Source organism: Corvus moneduloides, chromosome 3 (genome assembly GCF_009650955.1).
Source record: "Corvus moneduloides isolate bCorMon1 chromosome 3, bCorMon1.pri, whole genome shotgun sequence".
NCBI lineage: Eukaryota > Metazoa > Chordata > Aves > Passeriformes > Corvidae > Corvus > Corvus moneduloides.
This window is the reverse complement of record NC_045478.1, coordinates 97,680,190-97,704,612: the sequence shown is the minus strand read 5'-3', so window position 1 is coordinate 97,704,612 and position 24,423 is coordinate 97,680,190. Positions and strand designations below refer to the sequence as shown.

Genomic DNA, 24,423 nt, shown 5'->3' with positions numbered 1-24,423 from the left:
GTGCCAGGCTGCCAGATGTCCCTGCACAGAACTCCATGGTGAAGGCTGCTGCCTGCAGTGCTACGATTGGCATTCAGACTGTGTAACATGGCATTTACCTTCCATAGCCTTTAGCAGAGCTGGTGGTTATTTATCTGGAAATCTCAGACATAAGGTGTTTTTTGATTTAGGGAGCAGTCTGTGTAAATTAGATATCCCTAAGCTCCTTAGGAGACACCTTAATTAATACCATTTCCTTGATTAGTTGATTCCTAATTAAATTTAGTATGCTGTAGAGATTTATTAAATTTGCTGTATATTTTTATTTCCTTTGGTTTAATTTTGTAATAAATCTTTTAGGCCACTTATCACATGTCTATTAGCTTTACAAAATCAAAACTGATGCAATACACAAGAAAGAGTTAAACTCATTGGAAGCTTCAACCTGTAAGAGGTTGAGGAATCTCTTTTATATCAGTCTGAGAAGAACAATCTGAGCCCCCACAAAAATCATATCTGACCTGTGTATGGAGGGTAGTGCTGGGCAAAGTTGAAGTCTAAGAAGGAAAAGGGGGAGACTTGGGGCAAGAAGGATTCCAAAGAAAGGATTTAATTACATTGGAATTAACTCTAAACCATTCAACTGGACTGAAACAAAATTAATTATAAAGCATTTGTTTGGAAGAAGCTGAGCCAGAAAAAGCAGAATACTGCCAAATAATATTTAATAATTGTATTCAAAAATTAGAAAAAGAACCCTTTGGGACTCTTAGTAAATCATTGAAACCAACTGCTCTTTTGATGAAGCATGTGTCTTTCTCAGATTAAATTACAGGGGCTGTCTCATGTTCTCATGAGATTCTGTAAACCTATATTACATTATTTTAGTAAAAGCAAAGTAAAAAGAATTAATTGGTGATCATAGACTTTCTAAGGAAGGCAGAACAGAATTTTAACGAGCAGTTACTCAGCTGTCTGTTTTGCTGCTTTCCCCCAACCCGAGCCTCTCATTTTCTATGGCACTGGGAGAAACTACTTTTCTTGAACAATTTCACATTTCCTGGCCCTGCTCATGTCTTGCAAGTGATGACGTGTCTTAGAAAATAGGGCAACAGAGAGAGAGAGAGAGTGATGGTTCTTGAGTGAGTTGGGAAAAAAGACAAGGAAACCTGAACAAAGAGAGAAAGTGATGTGTTTACCTTTTGCTTTGACTTCAGCCATGTCTAGACACAGCTTTATGTGCTTAATGGTAACAGCAGGGACCAGGAGAGGGTCATCTCACTCACTAATGCCTCCTTGAGACATTGGCTTCAAGGAGGCATTAGGCAGTGCCACTAAAACTTCCAGTATCAGGTCTAGCAAGACCTGGCGGTGTGATTTTGGCTTCTTGAAAACAAAAATCTTGAGTGCTGTTGATGTGTGCTTCCAAACGCTTCCAGCTCTGGGACAGGCTGTTCACAAGCAATGCAACTCTCCCTTGAAACTTGAATATGGGTGCACATTCACCACTAACTAACTTCAGGCACTACTTCAATGTTTGTGTTGGTTTGATGGATAAGGCTTTCTGAGATGTTCTGCCTAGAGAACTCAAATGTAGTCACAAATGAGAAAAATGTTAATTGGATCAGACAGCTCTGTGTTAGATCTCAGGTGCCCCACAGCTGTGAGCCCTTTTTTCTTTTCAACAGTGTTTTAGTCAAGAAGTGGAATTAACGTTGGGTTTGTCTTAACATTTCTGATTTTTTTTCTGGCTTAACATGGCTCCTTTCTTGCCCGTTTTGAGACTCCCAATGGGAGATAATTGAAGTTCCTCCTGGGAGAGCTTCTGCAGAAAAACTGTGGGGTTTTTTCAGGCTCTTTTTCTGTTTTGCCTCACTTAAAATTGATGGAAATATGGCTGGATGCATTGATCAGTTTTTTACAAGGCTATGGATGACAAAGGCGGGCAGGATGGCTGATGTGCAGTGTTTTCTAATAAAACACAGCTAAGACTCTTGGATTTTTAGGCGTTAGATTTATAATTTTTCTACTGTGTTAGGCAGATCTTCATGTCTTAAGTTTCATAGAAACATTTCTTGACAACATACCCTGTGAAGGGTGGGCTGTGTGTGGAACAGCTTGGAGGATGGAGAGATTAACTTGACACTTTAGGATGTGGGCTTCTTAATGCTCTCCTACCGACTGTCACAGGACTTATCCTCACATGTATGCCTCTCTTTCTCCAGTAGGGAGATTTGTGGTGTCGTTTCCAGCTTTTAGTGAAAGAAAAGCCAGTGTCCTGACTTTGCCTCTACATACAGGTTTTAAGTCTTTGTCCAAAGTTCAAATCAGGAGCTCTGCCTAAATTAAGAGGGATTTGGCAATCTTTCAAGGGTTTTGCAGCTCTCTACTACAACAATGTAGGATTATAGAATTGTTTAGGTTGGAAAAGACCTCTAAGATCAACCCAACACTGCCAAGTTCACCACTGAACCATGGCCCTAAGTGCCATATCTACATGTCTTTTAAACATCTCTGGGGATGGTGACTCCACCACTTCCCTGGACAGCCTGTTTCATTGCTTGACAAGCCTTTTGGTGAAGATATTTTTCTCTAATATCCAACCTAAACCTCCCCATGTGAACCTCATGGTCTTAGAAACCTCATGAAAATAATGCCGTAACAAGGTGAAAAGGAGCAGAAATAAAAATTCACGGCCAGGTTGATAATTGCTGAGTGGCATTTTGTGCATGAGTACTTAGTGATTATCCATGGCCCTGCTCCTGTTGAACAGTTTAATCCGATCTGGGAAAGGCTGTGGATTTACTGGAGACCTGCAACAGGCGCTCTCCCTTAATCACATACAATTTTTTCTTTTTTTTCCCCCCAAATTTAATGTCGTGAATCAGAAATAAAGAACAGCAAAATACAGCTGGGAGCTGAAGGATAAAATGGAGAAACATGAGAAAACTCGTGGGTCGTATCTTGATGGAAGTCCTTGCTTTCCAGGGGAGCAACAGTGTCTCCCTCCAGGTAGGGAACCTGGGGCTCCTTTCTGGCTTTCTGCCATACAACAGGCAGGGCAAAGAGGACATTTCAAGTGTATTTTAAAAAAGCTGTAACTGCTTAGAAAACCTGGTAATTCTTGCACATCTCAAACCATCCCAGCCACTCATAGTGGGCTTGGATAGAGAGCAGATCCCAAATGGCTTCCTCCAGGGAGTGGGGGGCTCTGCTGTGCTCCTCGGGTGGTGCTGTACCATGGGTATGTGCCAGTGGGTAGAATAAATCTATTACTGTGGCCATTGTAATGTCCATGAAGTGGGTATAGAAAGAAAATAACACCACAGCACTGTGGTCTTGCCTTTGAACACATTCTCAAAGATATAATTAAAACCACCAAGCTTATTTCAGCCAAAGTTCGTAAGTGATGGGTCTGGCATCATGCCGATTGCAGGAAGGCTAATTACACCATAAATTAAACTTTTTTTTTCCTAACCAAACATTATGACCTTTAATAAAATTGTTTTTACAACCAGCTGTCAATAAATCATCCAGGAAAGCTAGTGAGAAATGTTCTGTGAACACTCCACTTCTGTGAATTTCATTAGCTGCAGTTTATTTGATTTTTTGTGAGCTATGATGGTTTTTAAATCTCAAATTAAAAGCCCCGAACCATAAAAACTAATTCAAGAACATTAGCATCTTGGTCTCTGAAAATGAGCCTCTCTAATTGCAGAAATTAGTCAAGACTGTATAACGATCAGGAGGTCATTAAAAAAAAGAATAGTGAGTAGGCTGTGCCTGACTCAGCTACAGCAGCTCCAGAAAAGCTTTTTTTTTGAATATGCCCTTAATGGAAGAAAACTGTCTCCTGGTAGATCGATTTGAAAGCACTGAGAAAGCCTTTTAACCCAGAGGTTTGATTTCTGAGACATCACTTTCCTGGCCTTGTTTATTCTCTTAGGCGCATCAGGACTTGAGCTTGGACACGTGCAAGAAGTTTTACTGCGTGTTGTACCCTTGTGTCTGCAGCAGTGAAGTATGAGGTAGTGTCAATAGGCTTTACTTCAGGACCTCTTTTTGTTTTGCATTCTTAAGGCTCCTGTACTACTTCATGGTAATTACAAATATTTGTAAGAAATATACTATACTGCTTGATTTGTGACTTTAAGGTGGACATATTTTAAAGCAAGGCATTTTTATTAGATTGGTACCAGAAAATGAAGCTGTTAACATTCTACTCCTCTGCCTTATAAAGCGCTTCTAAGTAGAGGAGCGGGGTTATTTTGTGTTGTAGAAACATCTAGAAAGCCTTTAAGTTTGAATCTGATAAGACAAGGTGGCAATCCTTATTCTCAGCTCCTTTTTGGATTTGCAGGTTTCTTCACATTTCTGTTTTCCTCTATATATTTTGGCATGATAATTTCAAGCCCTTCTTAACTCTCATTGTTCATCTGACTTTCCAGAGCTCATTTATGTGGAATATGTATTATAAAAGTCGGATACACCTTGCTGAGCCCCACGTAGCTTCCATCAGTCCCTGTTTAACCAGTTGCTGCCATCTCACAGAGACATCTCTATTCCTGCCTTGCGGTGTATATTCAGAAGGTTGCCCAGGAGTTCATCTGTAAAGTGTGCCCAATCCCTCATCATATTTTGTCTTAGGGACCCCAAATGGAATATTTAATTTAAAGGAGAAGATGACACTTTCTAGCACCTACTTTTTACAAGTAAATTCTAAATATTTTCCTGTACTCTCCCTTTTTTTCCCTCCAGACATTTTTTTCCTTTTCCCTGTCTGTTGTCACAAGCATTTATGTGCTGTCTAAACCAAAGGTCTTTTGTCATGTTTATACCAAAAATATGAGAAAACAATGTGAAAAGATTGAGTCTTTATTTATCATTTCAGGTTCCCTGGGAAACCTTTTGGTGTCCATGGGAAGTTTTGAGACATCTACACTCCTCATTCCATGAGCTCTTCTGACTCTCAGTCTGAGACACCAACTTCCCTGCTGCATGTTTTCCTCCTCTGGGCCTCACAAATAGGTCCATACACTTATTTCTTGCCATACATGCATGTATGCTGCCAAAACCAGCCTGTCAAACACAAACACTGTAATGTTGTCACTCACATTGTTCCCCAGCTTCCAGCCCCACGTGCACCAATGTGCCCACGTTTATCTGTGGAATGGTGATGGAGATGTCAGTTTTTATTGCACGATTTGATGTTACAGTGTGGGTTCCCTTAGTCTGCTAATATATTGTAGCCTTATTGTTTCTGAAGCAAACAACTTTCTGCTTATTCCTCGTATCTGATTTTTAGTGAGACTGTTATTATAGCTTTTCTGATGATCTTTCATGTTTTAAGAATTTCAGTTAAAACGGTGGGGTTTTTTTCTGCAGGTATTTATGACATTTTCCCATACCTGTATGAGATGGAACTGACATTTAAATGTCTTGGCAAAACAGTTTGAACTACCATCCCACCCCAATTAAATACTGAAACAGAAACTGTAAACTCTCCTGTGAGTAAAAAAAATCAATTATAAATTAGCAAGATGTAGGCTACCGATGAGGGCAAGAGAAATCAGAATGAATAAATATGAGTTACTTGAACTCCATGCAACACACACACACACACACACACACACACACACGTCTGCATGCGCACACACGCATAACGTTAAACTTGATCTGGACTTTTTCCTTCTGGCTTCATTAATCAACTGGCCAGTTAATCTGAAATATTTCACGTCAGCTTCACAGATCTGTTTTATGTATATACATTTTTCAGCTTTTATTTTGTTTGAGGTTTTTTAATATTACTTGGCTTGCCCTTCCATTATTCTTGAACATTTAAGGTTGAAAAAAAAGTAAATTACAGACCCCCATGGACTGATGCAACACAAGAAGGCAGATGTTTTTCGCTCTTCTCAGGTCACACATTGTTTCTAAACTGAATGTAGTGAGTCCAATAAATTGCTTTACAATATAGTAGGAGGCATCCCATTCTGCAACCGTGTTTATGTGGAAGTCATAGGCACTTCAGATGAACAGCCCCTACTTAGTTCCTATTAAGTCCTAAGTTGAATTGGTACAGCTTTATCCACACAGAATATGTATCATAAGTGTCAAAATTGCCTAGGTGAGCAGTATATAGTTTCCACAAGTTCTCTACCTACTGGTCTATAAATCTTTCTTTGGATTTATTTATTTATCTATACATTTATTCAAATAACAAACAACTGACTTCTGAAAAGGTACTATACTTCTCAGAAAAGACTTTTTTCCATACTGGTTTAACAGGTAATTTAATAAAGAGTACTTTCTTCACACATTTTCACCACAGGTGAAAATGGAAACTCTGGCAACTGAGAGAAGAGTGTCAGTCCGTGAGACTCTTGCTCTGTGATATGACCTGCTTGTTAGGATTTTGTATCAAACTACTGCTGCTTTTTTGTTTTATTTTTCTTTTTTTTTCCCCCCTTAGCCTCCTTAGCATTAGCAGGACTACTTTTTTCATTACAACTGGGTCTTATTGCTTGGCTTTGTCTTGCAGCATGACTCAAAGTTCCTACAAGAGACATTATAAATACTAATTATATCAACAGAGGGCTACATCTGAGGGATACAAAATGTTTCCAGCTGCAATATTTTGATCAAGTTGGCATCAGGATTTTCAACTTTGGAATGAAGTTTTTAAACTGAGGTCTTGTACCAGGAGTGGATACACTCAGCATTTTCAGTGAATATGTGATTCCCAGCAGCCCTAGGCTCATCATCAATTGTCCAATTTTAAAGTCATTGCCACGAGATTTTTCTGAGTTTTTGAACTGTTGTCCTTTTATTGGATTTTACTTGGGCAGGATATAAAAGAAAAGTATTACTTTTGTGGATAAAGTTTTTGGTTATTGAGTGTGTACCCATTACTCTATACTCACTCTGCTATTTGCCTTCAATTCTGAAGTGAAAGTAAGAGGCTTTTTAGACTGCTGAAAAAGTCCCTGGATTGTGGGAATGCTCAGGGAAAGCCAAGATACCAAACACCTGTTTTTCACTACACTTGAGGATGTTGGGTAGGTCAAGAGGGGAGCTGTGGGTTAGCTCATTCCACTGTAAAGCAATGAAAGCCATAAAATATTATGAGCAAAAAGCCACCTGTTCTTGAATTAGTGCTTGCCATCTACCTTTGTGGTTTAAATTGAAAGTTCAGTATCTAGGCAGCCTGTTTTCCTTTTGCTGTGACTTAACCACAGTGTATCAATTTATACAGTGACTTCCCAATCAGCTCCATCTCAAAGCCCTTTGCAAACCGTAAACGCAGGTGCACACAGGCACCCCTTCCTCTCCCAGGCACAGCATGCTAACAGGAAAGCAAACAAAGCATAACAAATAGGTGAGTATCAGAAACTACATTCAGTACCAAAGTACTAGAGATGAATTTCAGAAAGATAAATCTATCATGATGGATGGCTGTAAGACCATACCTTGATTTACTCCAGGTGCTGGATTTTACAAAAGTAAATGCTTTCCAAGCAGCAGCTCTCCTCTAGCAGCTTCACAGTCCTCTTTTGTTGGACAGAAAACTTGATGGTCTTGATTTGTTGAGATTTAAAAAGTAAGTGTGGGAGAAAAGAGCTGATCTTACAGAGGAGCCATGTACCTGACAGAGGTACTCTAGTCTGAAGAAGCCTTGCTATCCCGTTATTACATTGACCAAAAGACAGCTGGCTGAAGGCAAGAAAATCAGCTTGAGAGAGTTTTACCATGAGGTGCCTCAGGAGGTGGTAGCCTAAACAGATTTACTCTGTCCTGCTCTAAAGGTAGTGTCAGAGCAGCTGTCTCTCAGGGACTAAATGCCATACAGGTATGTTTATTTCAGGTTTCAGTATGAATCCTTTGACTATTGTTCTAGAAAATGTTTGCTGTTACTGAGCTCAGTGATTCCTCTGTGCCTGTTTTTCTTGTGGCATAGGCTATTTAGCCTGTTGTATTTCCTTGGTGTGCATGCCCTGCACTGGGCTCTGGAAGATGAGCCTGGGGTGGCCATGTTATGCTCTCAGGAGAAACTGTATTTTCATGAAGTCCATGGCTTTTAGGACATTTGGGACAACAGTTATTTGCTGTAATTAATTTACCTATGATGCCTAAGTGAGAGCTATGCTCATCCTCCCCTTCCCATATTGTCAGTGAAGAGAGAGTGCAATCTTGAGGTAGTGATTCAGGTATCACATGGGCTGAGGCATCATTTCTGGCAATGCATCTTCTCTTCTCTTCTCTTCTCTTCTCTTCTCTTCTCTTCTCTTCTCTTCTCTTCTCTTCTCTTCTCTTCTCTTCTCTTCTCTTCTCTTCTCGTGCAGCCAAGCTCAGTCCAGGGTCTTTACTGTTAACATATATTTGCCAAGCAACAAAATTCCCAGAAGTTCAGCTTGCTTGTGTTTCAGTGGTTTGATATTTTCACATTTCTCTGTGGTTTGGTTTGTTTTAAAAAAATATTGTCCAAAGGAAAACATTCCCTCAGAAAATGCTGTAAATTGTAATCTAGCTCTGATTCTTCTTATTTTGTTATCTCTGGCTTATTTATACTCCAAGATCAAGTAAGACAAGTTTAGTTTTGCAAGCAATCAAATAGCTAAGGATGTTAGAAAAATGGCAAGAAGTCATGTCAGTCTCTAAGAACTACACACTGATTAACTGATGGATTTTAAGGCCAGTATTTCAAAGTTAGCTTGTATGACTTTTGTTAGAAATACTTTAGAAAACCCTTAAAAATCATTAAAAGATGAATGAAGTGTCTACTTGATTTAGTATTCATACAGACTGCTATTTACCAAAAGAAAAACCTCATAGTCTGTTCTGCATACTCCAAATTCACTTCCTAAGTTTCTGAGCCTGTGCTACCAACTATTTCTAAAGCTCTACGGTAGCACCATTATTAATTCTTTTGATATTCTTTTCTCTAATAAACATAAATCATCATGCACTCATTTGGTATGAGCATGGATATCATAAGGCTTTCTATGGTATTCCATCACTTTATAGAAACACTCAGGTGTGGATCTGACTAAAACTCAAGCAACATTGCTGTGGATGAAAACTTGAAGGAATCCCATCTCATGTTGTGAGTATGGGTGTCACTGTGCACTCTGATGTGAATTTTGTCTGGATTGCAGCAAGTGACACCATGAGGGAGATGCAAGACCGATTCCTGTCTCCTCTGAGCTTGGAGAAGACTCTCTGCAGCATCCCAGGAAAACAGTGGGGCTCCAGGCATTAGGCCCAGGGTGCAAACCCTCCTGTGCACAAAGGCAAGGCCAGTGTAGCTGGTCCTGTTCTTTTGCTTCCCTCTTTTGGTTGTTCAGGTTAGGGATGGCAAAGGAGTCTCCTCCTTGGATGCGGCTGCTGGCTGCAGAGCTGGGCTGCTGCTGTCGAGTCTTTATTTCTTGTAAAGCTTCATCTCTCAGAGCTGAGATGGGGTATGAGGCTCTGATGCTGTCAGGACTTGGGTTGTTTCTGTGAACAAGCCTGAAGTTGAAAGAGGAGCAAGAAGATCCTCCTGAGATGGCTTTTCAGCTAGTGTAAGTTGTTGTTGCTCTATGACAATCCAAGGATAATTTCCAGACGTGAAGGTTTGCCTGCTTTGGCTTTTAAACAGACCTCCTCATTGATCTCAGTTGGAATTCTGCTTATACTTCATAGCATGGGGCAGTGCCAGACATGCAGTACCTGTGGGGACAGGTGAGGTGATGGGCAAATATGTATGCAGTATCACAGCATACTCATTGCCTTTTGCAGGAGGAAAAAAGACAGGCTTGAAAAACTTAAGAGGACCAGGATTTCCTGTTCTAACTTTGAATTAGGTTTAGTACATGGCTCTGCTGGTCTGTATGGTGAAAACTAAGCACTGCCATAGATTAGAATGAGATAAAATTATATTGTTACTTCAGTCCAGTAGGAGCTATAAAGATGAATTGAAGAAAAAAGTAGAATGACTCACCTGGCATGGCAAAATGGAAACCCTTCTCTTCACCAACCAGACATGTCTCTCCATATTCACCTCAGAAATAAAGTCTGTGTTGAAATTGCTGACAGACAGTTTAAACTCTGCACGTGATTCATACCATGCCTTTACACTGACATTTTAAGTCAGGTTTTTCTGATACATTTTGGGTTTGCTTTTTGGAGGGTTAGTTATCTACGTTCAGACTGGGAAGGCAGAAGACAGGCTGGTTCAGAAGCTCCACATGGCTGACCATTTTTTTGTATGGTGGACTATTAATTTGGCAGTAACTGCAAATGATCTTTGAACTTCAAAGGTATAAAATGTCACATTCTCAACATCTATTCAAAGTAAAGAAATATGCCAGCTTCTTAATGAGCCCAAATGCTGGTCTGCATGATGTGATTGAGGTAAATTACATCCTTTTAGGACTCAAACAATAGTAATAGTAATAATAATTTTTTTTTTCTGTTCGCCTTTTTACTGTGGTTAAATGCTTTTTCCTAAACAGCTTCTTCTAATATCTTTAATTTGCAGTATTTTTACTGATGCCAGTTGTTCTGCTAAAGCTTTGCAAAGGATTTAAACCACAGTGGTTTGTTCATTGCCTTAGATGCCTACAGATTTCTTTTTGTCTGTAACTGTGCTGTATGATTTTTATGTGAAATTGATTCTGTACAACTGTAACTAACAGGATTCTCCTGGAAACAATCCGAACATCTTGTACCAATGTTTACAATAAATATATAAGAAGAAATTGATAGCTATCTAACAGTTTCCAGGAAGATGGGAATTAATACAAAGCCAGCCTCTGAGTGTTTTTCAAAGAGAAAGATTGGGGTTTATTTTATTTCTATTGAAACTTGTCATGTTATTTGAATTCCCTTGACATTTTTTCATACTTCAGAGCCTTTTTAACATTGTCCAAGCATCGAACATTCTGGCCTTGTGTGGTGCCTGGGAAATGTTAATTGAGCAATCCTGAGTTGAACCCTTCCTTCAAATACTTTGTGAAAATACAGCTGTTAATAACGTTTATTTGGCTTCAATTTAGATATGAAAAAAATCCATTTCAGGAGGTTACTGAAAAAAGGTTTAGACTTAATATGTGTTCCCCACATATTAAGAGCAATGGCATGTGCTGTAAAGAATAAAAACCACAACACACAGACATCAGTCCTCATGGGCTAATGGAAATCTAGACCTGATTAAAAACCCATTTCAGGACTTTTTTATTGCAGGGGTGGGTTTGATAGCTGTCAGTGTACAGGAAAATAGCACATCTGGAATCTTACTGTGTACTTGTGCTGGCTGGTATAACTCAACCTGTGTGTCAGATTTTTTTTTTTAATAGCCAAGATTTATTTGGTTTCTATTAATTTTTTAAAAGTCCTTGGTAAGTATGCTTATTAAGTACTAAATTTTTACCATCCACAAATTAAAAGCTATATTTTAGTAGTGAGCAGTTTCCTTCAGAGAAAAGTAGGAAAGCCAGAAATAGGCATTAGTAATGTAGAGAGTTATTTGATTACAAACATACCCCAGTGGCTTCTCAGGGATGATTATTTTGCAGCTTGTTTAATGAAAGTTGCATTTTTCTTGTGACTTTTCTATCTAGTTATGAGAAGTCTAAAAGGAGAAATTAAACAAGTAGTAGGCTCTGACTACTATCATATCAAGAGTTATTTTCCTATTAGGAAATGGTATATGTCTAGGAAATTGTAACTATTGTTTAAAAACCACTTGGATTTGCTTATAAAACACAAAACTTCAGTAAAGAAGAGGCTTTTTTTCCTAAGCAATGTCTTGGAGAAAATTGAACAGTCACCTACAGATCAAGAACTTCAGTGTTGTTTTAACATTTCACATGTAACCATAATATTAATTAAATAAGTGAATTTGTAACCATCCTTATGTTAAAAGCAAGAACAGAGCAATAAAAATCTTTTGATGGTTCCCCACAGCCTGAGATTTATTGTCTAGTTAAAATTTTAATAGTGCAGTTCCAGAACTTTTATATTTTAATTGCTCTAGAGATTTGTACAGCTGAAATATTTAATGTATTTTCATATATTCAAATCATGGTCTAAAATCAATAACGACCTGGATGGTGCCTGTCTTGGATGGTCCTAAAAATCTCTAAAAATTGAACTATGCATATGAGTTATTAATGTTTTGGCAGTGTCATTTTAGTCCTGTTCTACTTGGCAAAACCACAATATTTTGAATTTCTTGCAGGTTAGAGTTACCAGGGGAAACTGTAATTCTTCAGTGGGAAGAGAGCCAGAAAGGGATAAATTTTAGTCACATTCTATTATCTTCAAGATGGCAATGTTTTTGAAGCAAATTATATACTATTTATTCCATTTATATACAGTATAGATGGACATATATTTAAATGTCACTCCAGTATTCAAATAACCAGTTATAAAAGTCATAATAAAGGACCTCTAGAATGTCACTACAAAGTGCCCCAAAAATAATTCATTTTGGCTGAGCTAATTCATTTTGGCTGAGGTGGAGGAAAAAAAGCACACCTTTCTAGGGCAGAGTCACCCACAGGAACAATCATTCGTCAGGTAGTCATAATCTTGACACAGCAGAGTGTCCATCAATTTTATTTTCACCGAAGTCAGGTGAAATACTTGTGCATGAGAAATTTGGGAATTTTGTGCGATACCCTAATTTTGCTCCCAAATGCCAGTATTTTCAGCTTCTCAAAGGGTTTAGAGCAGGGTTCATTAGTGACTTCTCAGAAAATTATTTATGCTTTAGAAAATGTACTACATGCATTTCCCAATACTTGAGAAAGTATTATGTGGGAGAACAAACTGTACTTGTTGAAATATACAAGCAAAGCCTATGTCATAAAGCAGTAGCTTGGCTTTTGCTTTCCTTATTAAACAGCCATTTTCAGAAAATACTTGATTTTAGAACGTTGTGATTCATGGGTGGTCAGTGGGATATTCTGGGCTTTTTTTTTTTTTGGTAAAAATCCAGAAGTTGAATGATCCTGGCTTTTACTGGGCTCTCTCATGGGCTCTTGCACTGGGTTCCCACCTTATATTCCTGATTAATCTTCAGAGGTGTAAAGCCAGGGACAGAAAATTATTGATTAGCAAAGTCTGCTTTGCCAGAAAAGATCCCTCACATTTTAAGTCTCTAAGCAAACTGAGCAAGCTGTGAAGTTACTGAACAGGAGTCTGCAGTTAGAAATTATAGAGAGGTACACTTTTTTTTGCCTTGTGTAAGAAGAGGCTTCTCTGATTTTGATAAGTAACAACAATTTGTAGTTGTGCATGAATGGACAATTACTATTAAAGGTGTGACAATACTCTCACAGGACTGCAGCTCTTGCATCGATTCCTGGATTTCAAGAGAGAGGACAGATCCTAACAGTGACTTAACCATTTCTGCCAGCCATTCTCACATTGAGCTTGTAGACCTGAATTCAACCAAATCTTATTTTTTTAGGAAGACATTTGGTTTTGCTATTAAGTTTTCAAGTGACAGGGAATATATTATGTCTAGTAGACTATTTTAGTGCTAATTTACCTACCTAGTAAGAATGCACATTATTTTCAGTCTGATTTTGTCTGTTCTAGCCATTGGACTTTTTCATATCCTTGTCTCCAAGCTTAAAGCAGACTTGATGATTTATAGGATGGGAAATATTTTTGGCATGGAGGAGCTTATAAACTATGATCAAGCCAAGCATTCAAATTACCTTGGATAAGTTTGAATCTATAGAGTCTTTCAGGAAAAAAACTGGTTTTCCAGCCGCAGCCCCATTCCTGTGATCCTTTTCTGAGCTATTCCCAGTTTCTGAAAATCCCTTACAAGTAAAAGTCAGCTGGAGAGCTCAAGCTCAGAGATTCAGCTTGTCTCATGCTCTTTTATTACTCAAAGTAATTTACCCTGTGATCCTAAGATGCCCGGAGTAAAAACCAATTTTTCTTTAAGAAACTGTGAGCTTTATGAACCTTACAGAGCTCTCTTTCAGGATGGTAATTCTGAAATTTCAGCTGTCACACTGTATTTACTGCTGTCACTGTTTTCTGTAAAAATAATGAAGTGAAACAATGCCCTCAATTGTTAACATCATCCTGGGTATGAAATGTTCATGTTTCCTAGCAGACCCTAAACCAGAGAGAAGTAAACTGAGGAGGAAACCTTTGGCAACCCTGAAAACCATGAGCAGAAGGTTGCTGCCTAGAGCCTGTAAAAGGAGATAGGACACAAGGACGACAAATGGGAGTTTGTGTGGGTGCCTCAGGGCACGGCTATGAAAAGCTCTTGGGTAGGGTGGGATTTTCCTGCATCCCAGCATGGAAAGTTTGAGTGCAAGAGCCAGAAGTGCAGGAACTGCTTGGCAAAATACCATTGGAAGAAGGAACATTTTCAACCCCCTCTCAGATGCACCAGGGCTTCTGCTTCTGAAAATGACATAAGAAGTCCTACAACAGCCATGTTTGTCACCGTATTAGCTCTGCCACAACCTGGTAGATATTGGGTGTTGGCCTGTTGGTGTTAGCTCTGATCATGCTTGAAGACTTACTTATTTTTAGCATTCACAGTACCTCCATTATTGTGCATCTTTATTAAATTTTATATTCTGTAGAAACTTCTTCCCTTGTTATTTACAGGAAAAGATTTTTTTGTCTGCTTGGAGTAAGGGATCTTTCCAGCCATGGACCTTAGAAGACTGAGGAAACAGGAGCTGATGTGAAAACTCCATGGAGGTTTTAAACCTGACCTGTTTCTGTGGGTAGAAGATAGCCCTTTCTGAATGGACCATACCTAGCAAGGAGCTCTAGTGACATGAGAGTAAAAGCAAAGTCTTCTGCTCCAGTTAGGTTTCAGAACACCACACTTTAGTTCTAGTTAAAGGTAATTTTTTAATTGAGTGATTTTATTCTACACGGTTTTCTAGTCCTGCTCCCAACTTTAGCTCATTATCCTTTTGCTGGCTTCATTATTTCCTCAAATCCCCCATATTTTTGACTTTCCCAGGACTTCCCACTCACCTATATCAACAACTAAATGTATGGGTGTAGCAGAAAGTTAATTCAAAATGGCTCTGTTACTGCTCAGGTGAATATTCTAAAATATACCAAAAACCAAAACAAATAAAAAACCAAACAAAAAAAGAGGATGCTTCAGTGTAAAAATTATGGTGATGGGAATGTTCTGAGCTTGCAGCAAACATGCAGATTGCTGCCAGAAGGGGTAATTGTAAAAATGCCTCTAATTAGCTGTAGAGTTTCATTGAGTAGAAATTTGAAAGCTGAAACAAATATTTTCTTCCAGAAAATATCAGTTTGTGACATTCGAAGCTGGAAAATACTATCCCTAGTTTATAAAAGGGGAAATGAAGTCCAGAGATGATTACATGATTTGCCTAATATTCCAGAGATGTGTGGAAAAAAGCTCAAGTGTGACAACAGTCCCAAGGAGAAATGATACCACCAGTGTAAGCAGACAGCATACAGCTCCTCGATGCCTACGAGTCCTACACTTCTGCACTTAGTGGCTGTGGAAAACATCAGTCAAAATGTCACCATTTAGTGTGTGTTCACTTTTCATGGGTGCAAATGAAAACACCAGATGGGACCCAAAATGTGGCTGACTGTGGATACTTTAATGGCTGTCTCAGGCACTCTTTTCTTAGGAGGACTTAGATCTACTGCTACTTCTCTTAGCAGAAAGGGTCACTGAAAGAGTTCAAATGATGGTGCTTTTCTAACTGCTCTGAGAGAACTGGCTGCACTAAAATTCTTCTTGACTTGTGTTACCACAAAAATTGTAAAAAGTTTTACAAGCTGTTGTGCTTTAGTGCAAAACAAACACATTAAAAACATTTAATGACCACTGCTTCTTGCATCTTCCTGTTAATTTATGTAATTTAGCCCTATAAAAGAATTAAGAGCTGTTCGGTTGGAGCAGCTTAAGATGTTTATTAATATTTGTTGGTTGTGCTGTAGTTGCAATGTGAGCCTAGACAGGAACACAGAGCTCTCAGCGCTGTGCTGGTGAAAGAAGTTAACTTTGTATTTGCATAAGCATGTAGGAAATTAACCAGTTATGATACAGTGGAATGCAGTTAAGCTTTTTCTACTGGATCATTAACAGGAATTTCATATTCTGGTGATGTTCATCTCAGACTCTGAGCCTAAGGGACCTCGTACCTCCGTGGGCCTTCCAAAGCTGTGTGATAGGCGCCTGATTAGAGGGTGATTTGTGATGTTATGGATGCGTTATGGGCTTGATTGGAGCATGATTGGGGAGTGATAAGAAAGGGGTGGGCACGGGATGGGCGTGGGATGGGTGCAGGATGTGCATGGGATGGGTGTGGGATGTGCGTGGCATAGGCACGTGATGGGCCCACGATGGGCAAGTGATGGCCACTGGTTCCAATTATAGCTCAAGTGCAGCTGCAAAATTCCAATGGCACCCACATCTTAGGCGCAGCTTTCCTGCCTCTCTTCCTGTATCACCGGGTTAATCTGCAGTATATGCAACTGATTTGGCAGATATATGGATTCCAGAATAACTTGGCACCGGCTTTTCATATTATTGGCAATTTTTCAAACCTCTCCGTTCGTGTGGATCTCAAAGCCAGTCTTGCTTCATTTGTAAACTCAGTAATTTGCCCAAGTCATGCATGTTGCCCTGTAATAACGTTATTTCTCCAATAAGCTCAGACCTGTTGGACAGCTTTGTGCTGGAACTAATTATGCTTCCCGACATCTGCTGAGGAGCGACTCCCAATTTGCATATGCTTGCTTTGTATCATAATTCCTGACCTGTCAATTGATCTTGTTCTGTATATTCTGTATAGTCACACTTTACAGTAATGCAGTTTTTCATAAGTCATGTAAGTTATGCATTTTATCATCTGTAGTTTCTTTGTGTCAGAATATTTGTCTGTGCTTTTTTTTTATATCTCAGATACGAATGAAATCCAAAGGTTCAATAAGTGAGGCTTTATGAATACTGCTGAAAGTTTTCGACCATAGGACTTTAAATTACACTCAAAGGACACTATATTTCATGTTTTGAAGTTCTGCTCTAGTGGAGGAGAAAAATGATGAAACAGGAGAGAAAGAAAATGGCTAGTGGTGAGAGAAATGTGAAGGCATGGTATGAAGGAGACTGGGGCATCAATTTCTTTTCTCTCAGCTCTTGCACAGGGTTTGTACCCAGTTCTACACGCTACAGAGTTATATTTGGTGTGGTACTGCAGAAAAAAGAAAAAGTTGGGCATAAATTTTAGGCTGTGTTTTTGTATGAGGCCAATTTCTCCAGGGTTGTTCTCTACCTTTTATTCTCTTCGTCATCAATCATGTCAGCCAGTACTTAACTTTGATAGTTCTACTTTCTTCTCTTGTGAATGGGTCCAGTTCAGGCTGGAATATCAGGTAGAAGCAGGACATGTGAAACTAACTTTAATCATTACATGATACTTTCTGGTGGCCTAGATTTACTAGGGAAAAAATGGGGTTCCTACAGTGAGGTTAAATAGGTCTCCAGGTGAGATTGCTGGAGCAATAACACACCCTCTAATTCACTGAGTGCAGCTTCTGATAGGAATGTGATGTGCCAGCTGGATAGAATCCTGTTAGGAATGGCTATAAAACCTTTTTATTAAAACATGATTCAGCACGGCTTTACTTCCCTCTCCGCTCTAGTTCTCAGAATTGCAATTTCTGTCTTTCTTATGCAGTAGGAAAATAAGGCGAAGAATGAAAGATTTCATCTGGGTTATGAACCTCTTTCCTCAGACCTCCTAAATGGTAATTGTTCCTGGAAAGTTTGGACAGTTCCTTTGTTTCCCTTAATACTTGCAAACACTAAACCACCACAGCAGAAGAGAGATTTGTATTGCCATACACTACTTGGTGATTTTCTTTCCTTTATGACTTCTCCCTGTCTCTTTCCCTGTCTTCTAGTGCACAGCTTGTGGAAATATGTCACATTTCTGTGGTGCAGCAGAGTGGGAGGCAGAAAATCCTGGATCTTATTACAAGTTTGGCCAAGTCTTCCTATGTGAAACATGGGTAAATTATTTATTTCTGCATTCATAATACAGCCATGTTAATCACCTACTTCGCAGGGTGAAGGTGGCTGATCTGTAGCATTCTTGAGTGTTTAAGCAGTTGAGATGGGACTCCTAAAATATGTAAAGTATGTCTTAGTACTGTGTTTGGCTAGTATGGAGACTTCTGGGCAACCTGAAGCTTCTCTGTGGGACAGAACAAGTGGCTACAGCTGCTAATGCTCATTCCACCCAGATGTCCTGGGATGTGGCTGCATGGCAGCCCAGACCTGCTCTTCAACAGCTCCTCAGGTGAGTCACCCTCGTGTTCCATCCTGTTAAGGTTTTGGTATAAAACATGTAGGATTAATGAAGTTGGCTATCACTCCAACGTGAAAATAAAGGAAAATCTGCTGAGCTCTGGTGAGAAGAACTACCAGAGCAGAGCAGGCTGGGAGAGAGCAGGTGGTCCAATCCCTCCTGCCACATGCATCTTTATACCTGCATGTCTGTTTAAGCCATGCTTTAAAATGTGCCACTGATGCACCAAGCTGGTACCAAAGTGCAAATATCAGGATTGATTCATGCTACAATGCACCTTTCAGCCATCTTCTTGTTCTCCAAAATAAATAAGCTGCATGGGTTAAAGAGTGCAGTCTTCCCCACATGTGTCAAAAATCTCTGGCGCACTCTGTTTGCTCAGTTGCTCTGATCCTATAAATTATGTGTACTGTGTTCATCTTGGACTCCTACTGCCTTATTTTCCCACTTACTGCATAGCTTGGCAATGTTAGAAGGGACATATTTCTCCTCCCCTTCCTTCTTTTTGTTTTTCTGGCTGTGCATTTGATTTAACTGGGACTGTAAAATGACAGCATTAATTGCCAGTCTGCCACAAGCTTCACAGTTTATTTGATAGCGGGCACTCCTTACACCATGGTGTAAATGTAGCAAAGAGTCATGCTAACGTACTCCTTCGAGTGCAGCTCGTCTGTGCAGTGTGTGTAAGAAAAAGGCCCACACTTGGCACTGACAGGGGTTGAGAATAGATCTGGCAAAACTTATTCTTCCCTAGAAACTGAACCGAGAGAGTGAGCAACCTCCAGGCTCCCAGGCAGCAGCCGAGTATCGGGCCCGGATTCAAACTCCATGCAAAGCTGATGGATGACACAGTCTAGAAAAAAAGGAAGAGGAGAGAAAGCTCCCTCTTGGTAAACAAGCTATTCCCCAGTTGATTCTGTTTAAGATCCCCATCCAGGAAAGGCTCCTGTGTGCACTTTGTACACTTACGTAATTCCACCAAGCCGGGTGTGACATCCGGGTGCTGCCCAATTAATCTAATGTAAAATTATGTCTGAAGATTAGGTGACTTCCAGGAATGGCTCTTTACTGACAATCTTTGGACCATTTAGAAAAAAAAAGCATCTTTTCAGAGCAATCAAGACACCAGGAGGAGCTCATAATATGAAATATGGACCTGTTTTTCCTAAAAATTTTCTAAAATTAAAGATTCTCAAACATTTTATTATAGTTTTTCACTGCTTAGTCTTCCTTGCTAAACTACACTAAAGATTAAAGCTTTTTGAAGGTGGAGGGGTATATGAACAAGTTCAAAAGCCTTAAAATTGCGTTAGTTGGTAGGGTGTAGCTGGTTTACCAGAGTTACCAAACAATACTTAACTTCCATACAAACACAACATGCAATTAAATGCATTCATCTTGTTCATCAGACTAGAACTGAATCTTCCAGAATTTAACTGTGCTTGATAGCTGCACATAACATGAAATGATCTTGAAAAAGTTTGCCATGATATTTATTTCTGTCTTTTCCTCAATTTACCAGGAACTAAGGCAGCAAATCTGAGGGAGCAGTTTAATAAGAATATGGGGGTAAGTGATGGGAATTTAAAGGAAAAGTCATGGTTATTAAGGTGTTTTGCTTCTGCTGAAAATCACCTTAATTCCTCATGCAAGACTTCTGCAACTTCTGCTTTTGCAAGTAGCTTTGTGGGTCTTCATAGCTGGAAACCTGATGTTGTCTGTGGCCTTCATGGATGAGAGAGCGAGTATGACATGCTCACCTTCTATCGATTTTCCAGATCCAAGAATGCTAATATTTTTCCTATACAATCACAGTGGTGTTTACATTATTTTGGGATTTAAAGTCTGTTTTGATGCTTTATGAAGTCTGACATTGCTTGAATAAACAAATTCTTAATAATTGATTAAAAAGCATAGCTGTACCACTTAATCTGTCTACACAAGAGGCATTTTTCCTCTGGGACAGGACTAACCCAGCATTTAGTTAATCAAGTTTTAAAAGCTGTGAATTTAAGCTCTTTGGGATATATACATTACCAATTGCAGGAAGTTGGGAAATAAAAGGAACTTTTCAAATAAAAAGATGTCAATTTAATAGCAAAGGAGCTGGAAACAGATGTTTCACGCAAAGTATAAGAGTTGTGTCATTCCTTTAGGTTTTCAAAGTCACTTCTTGTCAGATGCATTGGTTAAGAGAGAAAATTAATGAGCTGTGTTAAGTTTTATTACACAATCTTCTGATGTGGGAAAGCTTCCCTGCAGGAACAGCTCTGTGCATGGCTTAACTGATTTAGGCATGCCTGGTGCAGTATTCTCCAGAATGTGTTGGAGATCAAAGTAGGGAGAGTTATTCAGGTTTTATGGCAAGGTAATTAAAAAAATATGGGGATTATTACATATAAATCATACTTGCATAAATTTACTGGTAAAATAAAATCTAGTAAACACATTTAAAAAATGAGATCAAGAAAATATTCAGCCACATATGTTACCATTGCAGATGCAAATCTGCACTCTGAAGTCCACAGAGCTGACCTCCTTCTTCCACCGCAGAGAATTTGGCCCGGTTGCGTTCTACTGGTGTTCTTGTTTTCCTAAAAAAAACAACCCAAAAAGCATGCTGAGCTCTCCTGCTTTGTGACAATGTGAAGATGGCTGCTTTGTACCAGGCACCAAAATGGTCCCAGGTAGAGCAGTCACAAGACATTCCCTTGGCTTCTGAGGTGATTTTCATCTGAAAATTCATTCTCCTAGAAACAGACTTGTGTGTCTGAACATTTGTTAGCATCTGTTAACAGTGCAGACTCTGAGTGAAGAGAAGGTTTTGATCCTTTGACCCTTCTGGTTAAAGGGGTAAAAAAAGCCCTAGAACACTGCAAGGACTTTCTGTTCTCAGGGGAGCGCATACAAGCTCAGGAAAGATTGTAGCTTATCCTTTCTAGGCATGTACAGGAGAAATGGATGCATGCACTATACTCCAAATAGAGCCCAAAAAATCCCAGTCTAGAAAGAGGGAGAGATGATCCAGTTGTAAATGTTTAAGTACTGATCATGAAATGCAGAATACACTTCCCTCTGAGTGGAAGAGAAATGAAGATTATTGTGAAACTTCTGTTTAATCAGAGGAGAGCTTCCACATTTCTGTCACACAAATATGCAGAAAGGATAAGCTTATAGCTTCAGCTGTCCTGAATTCAAGTGGTACCATAATGATGACAGAAACACACATGCACAAGTCTGTATAAATATATACACAGTGGAAGTCAAAATATATAACACTGTCAGGACTGAGCTTTCTCTCTCCAAGGATGGGCATATGCCCTCCTCGGTCTAATTGGGTTTATGACTCTTCATGTGTGTATATGCAAGAGATATGAAATACAAGTACGGTAGCTTTTGATGTGAAATAACATTTTCTTGTACCAGCTACAGGTCCCTGAGAGACTATATGTGAAGTTCACAGCGGAAGCTCTGCAACTGAAGCCCTGGCAACAGAATAAGCAGAACACACTTGGCTGTCATTTCTCCAGTCTTCTCTGCTGCAGTGCTAAATTGAATGAAAGAGGAGCTATTGACTGGCAACTCCATGCAGATGAAACAGTTCAATTTCGACCAGGAAAACCTATGTGAAGTTTCAGTGAAAATCCACACATGCTTTGCTCTTCTGGGTGATGAAATATTTTCCTGAAGAAAACCACCCAACAATGTCAAATGTTTTAAGGTACTTGATTGTGAAATGCTGAAGATCCTGGTGTTTTGGCATGGCTGCTCTCCACTTGTAACCTTTTTCAAAGAATCAATAGATGCTGCATCTAATAATGACAATGAGTGTGTATTACAGATATACTACCTGGACCTGGAAGCTGATGGGCGGACCTGAAAGTATTGCAGAACTAAGTTTTATCTGCATGCTTCCTGAGAAATCAGAGCTGTTAATCACATGTGCACAGTCTTGAAGACAAGGACCAGAAAACTCACTGAGATTTTGAAACAACAATAACGTAAAGCCCGTTGCAAGATTTAATATAAAATCTGAACAGTAAAGAATTCTGTGATGTATCTGGTTCTTGTTTGATGTACTTCTACTGCCACAGTTAATATAGTGTTTGCAGTGCACACATAAAGCAGATATGCCCAGATTCCTCTCTAAAAGAATTAAATTATTTTATAGTCATGCATGCTATCTTTTCTGTTATTTCTCTCCCACAATTTCTATAGGCTTTATTTAGTTATGTAAGTTGTTCTTAACAGCTTTCAACATAATTTGCTTTAAGGTAACGGTAGTGATAGATGGTTATAGAGAAGGCTATAAGGATTCTTCTAAGAAAGTTCTGAGCAAGAAGGACATCCCTCTTTCTTGGGGATTTCCAGAGTCTGAGAGAAAATAATCCTCAAATGAGCTATTCAAAGACAAGATTTTCTACTCTCAGGTGGTAATGATTGTTTATTTCACTACAGCAGAATAAAAATCACCCTCCAACACACCATCAGTCAAATTTTCAAAATATTTCAGCCCCCTGAAAATAGAATTGAAGTAGGATCTAAGCTTTTCTAAAGGCTGGTGCCAGTTCTTCAGACATAAAGTTCACTTTTCAGCCTTACTTACTCTGTATGCTTGAAAACATCAGTGAGCTGAGGATTTTCTTGCTTTCTCTGCAGGCATGCTGCATGCAGGTGTGAATATTTTATGCAGGATCTGCAGAAAGACAGGAACATACAAAGCCTATTGCACAGGCTGTCATGTCTGGCCAAGGTGAGTCTGACTTGAATATTCCCAAAGTATTCCCTTCTTCCCAAAGTCAACATGAACCCTCACTTCAGTTGTGTTAAAGTCAAGGGCTGGGCAAAGCTGACTCCAAGCATTTAGCTGCTTAACATCATTATTTCGCCCTTTGTAAAATGGCATCATCATTGGGAAACTCCTTGAAATTCTTACCTAGAAGCTGCTTTAAAAATTGGAACATTATTACCATTAGGTTACTGTGGAACTGGAAAAAAATTTGCCCTGAACTTTTCTCAAATGTGTTTATGACTAGAAGGCAGCCTACACGAGTCTGTATCTAGACAGATTCATGAGCATAATGTTTCTCAAGGCAAAACTCATTTTAGAGGCTCGCTAGATTTACTTCAGACAGTTCCACCTTCCCTATTTGGAACAGCCTGTTACCAGCCTAACTGCAAGAACTAAGCCATTTATGGACAGAATTTTTTGTTTCTGTGCTAACACCAGTGTCAGCAGGAGAATGATCACTGGAGGTGATGCTAACTGTCAAAAATGTAGTTGCTCTCCTGTAACAGTGACAAAAGGCTCTAAAGGGGAAGCATGACCCTATAAGACCTGCTTCTTCTGATTCTAAAAGGATCAGATAAAATGAGGAACTGGCTCTGGACTGTTAGGATGGTTTTGTGATGAGGTACATGGCTTGGGCAATCTGATTATGGGCCCTCTGCATCTTGTACCTCCTTGAAGGTGAAATTTACTCTTTACCAGCTTTTCCCTTGACGTTGCTCATCTTTTGCTTACAACTATCTACATGGATGAGATTTTAGTAATTTCTTACGTAAGGCAGTGCAATTTAATGGTTTTGCCTAACTAGAACTATACTAGTTTATTTGAAGCAAGGGCATGCCTTTCTGACAAAGTTCTCTCTAAACCATTGAATATGTTGAACTAATGTTTATTTATTTTTTGGTGAGTGCAATGATTTGGTAATCATCTATAAATACTTTTTCTTCCGAGTGTGCAGTGTTTAATGTATGGTTTTATTTATTAAAGAATGGCATGTACTTAGGTTACACCAGTGTATTCTTGTCTGACATCTGCCCCATTGATAAGTTAAATGCACCTTGTATTCAAGCATGGCATCAGTTTGGCTCTCATGCACTGAGGACATTGCTGTTTCAGTTCTGACACAAGTGTCCAAGCAGATATGTAACACTGTCCATTGAGATGGTCAATACAAATTCACTGACATCAGCAAAGCTGCTGTAAGAGTAGGAAACCTTCTTACATTTTTGGAACAAATATTACTGACGGGGAGTGATTTTTAATGGAATTTTCATTGTTGTCAGGGTTGCTATTGTAGATATAACTCAGGTTTCT

At 39.2% G+C, this 24,423-nt stretch overlaps 1 long non-coding RNA gene across 1 annotated transcript in view; it reads left to right on the top strand.

Annotated features, from left to right (window-relative positions):
* Positions 1-23,561, top strand: part of LOC116441223 — a 50,614-nt gene extending 27,053 nt beyond the window's left edge. The window contains exons 3-4 of the long non-coding RNA XR_004238971.1: positions 17,914-19,889; positions 21,747-23,561. This is a non-coding gene — a long non-coding RNA (uncharacterized LOC116441223). The remainder of the gene's footprint in view (positions 1-17,913; positions 19,890-21,746) is intronic.
* Positions 23,562-24,423: the final 862 nt, after the last annotated feature.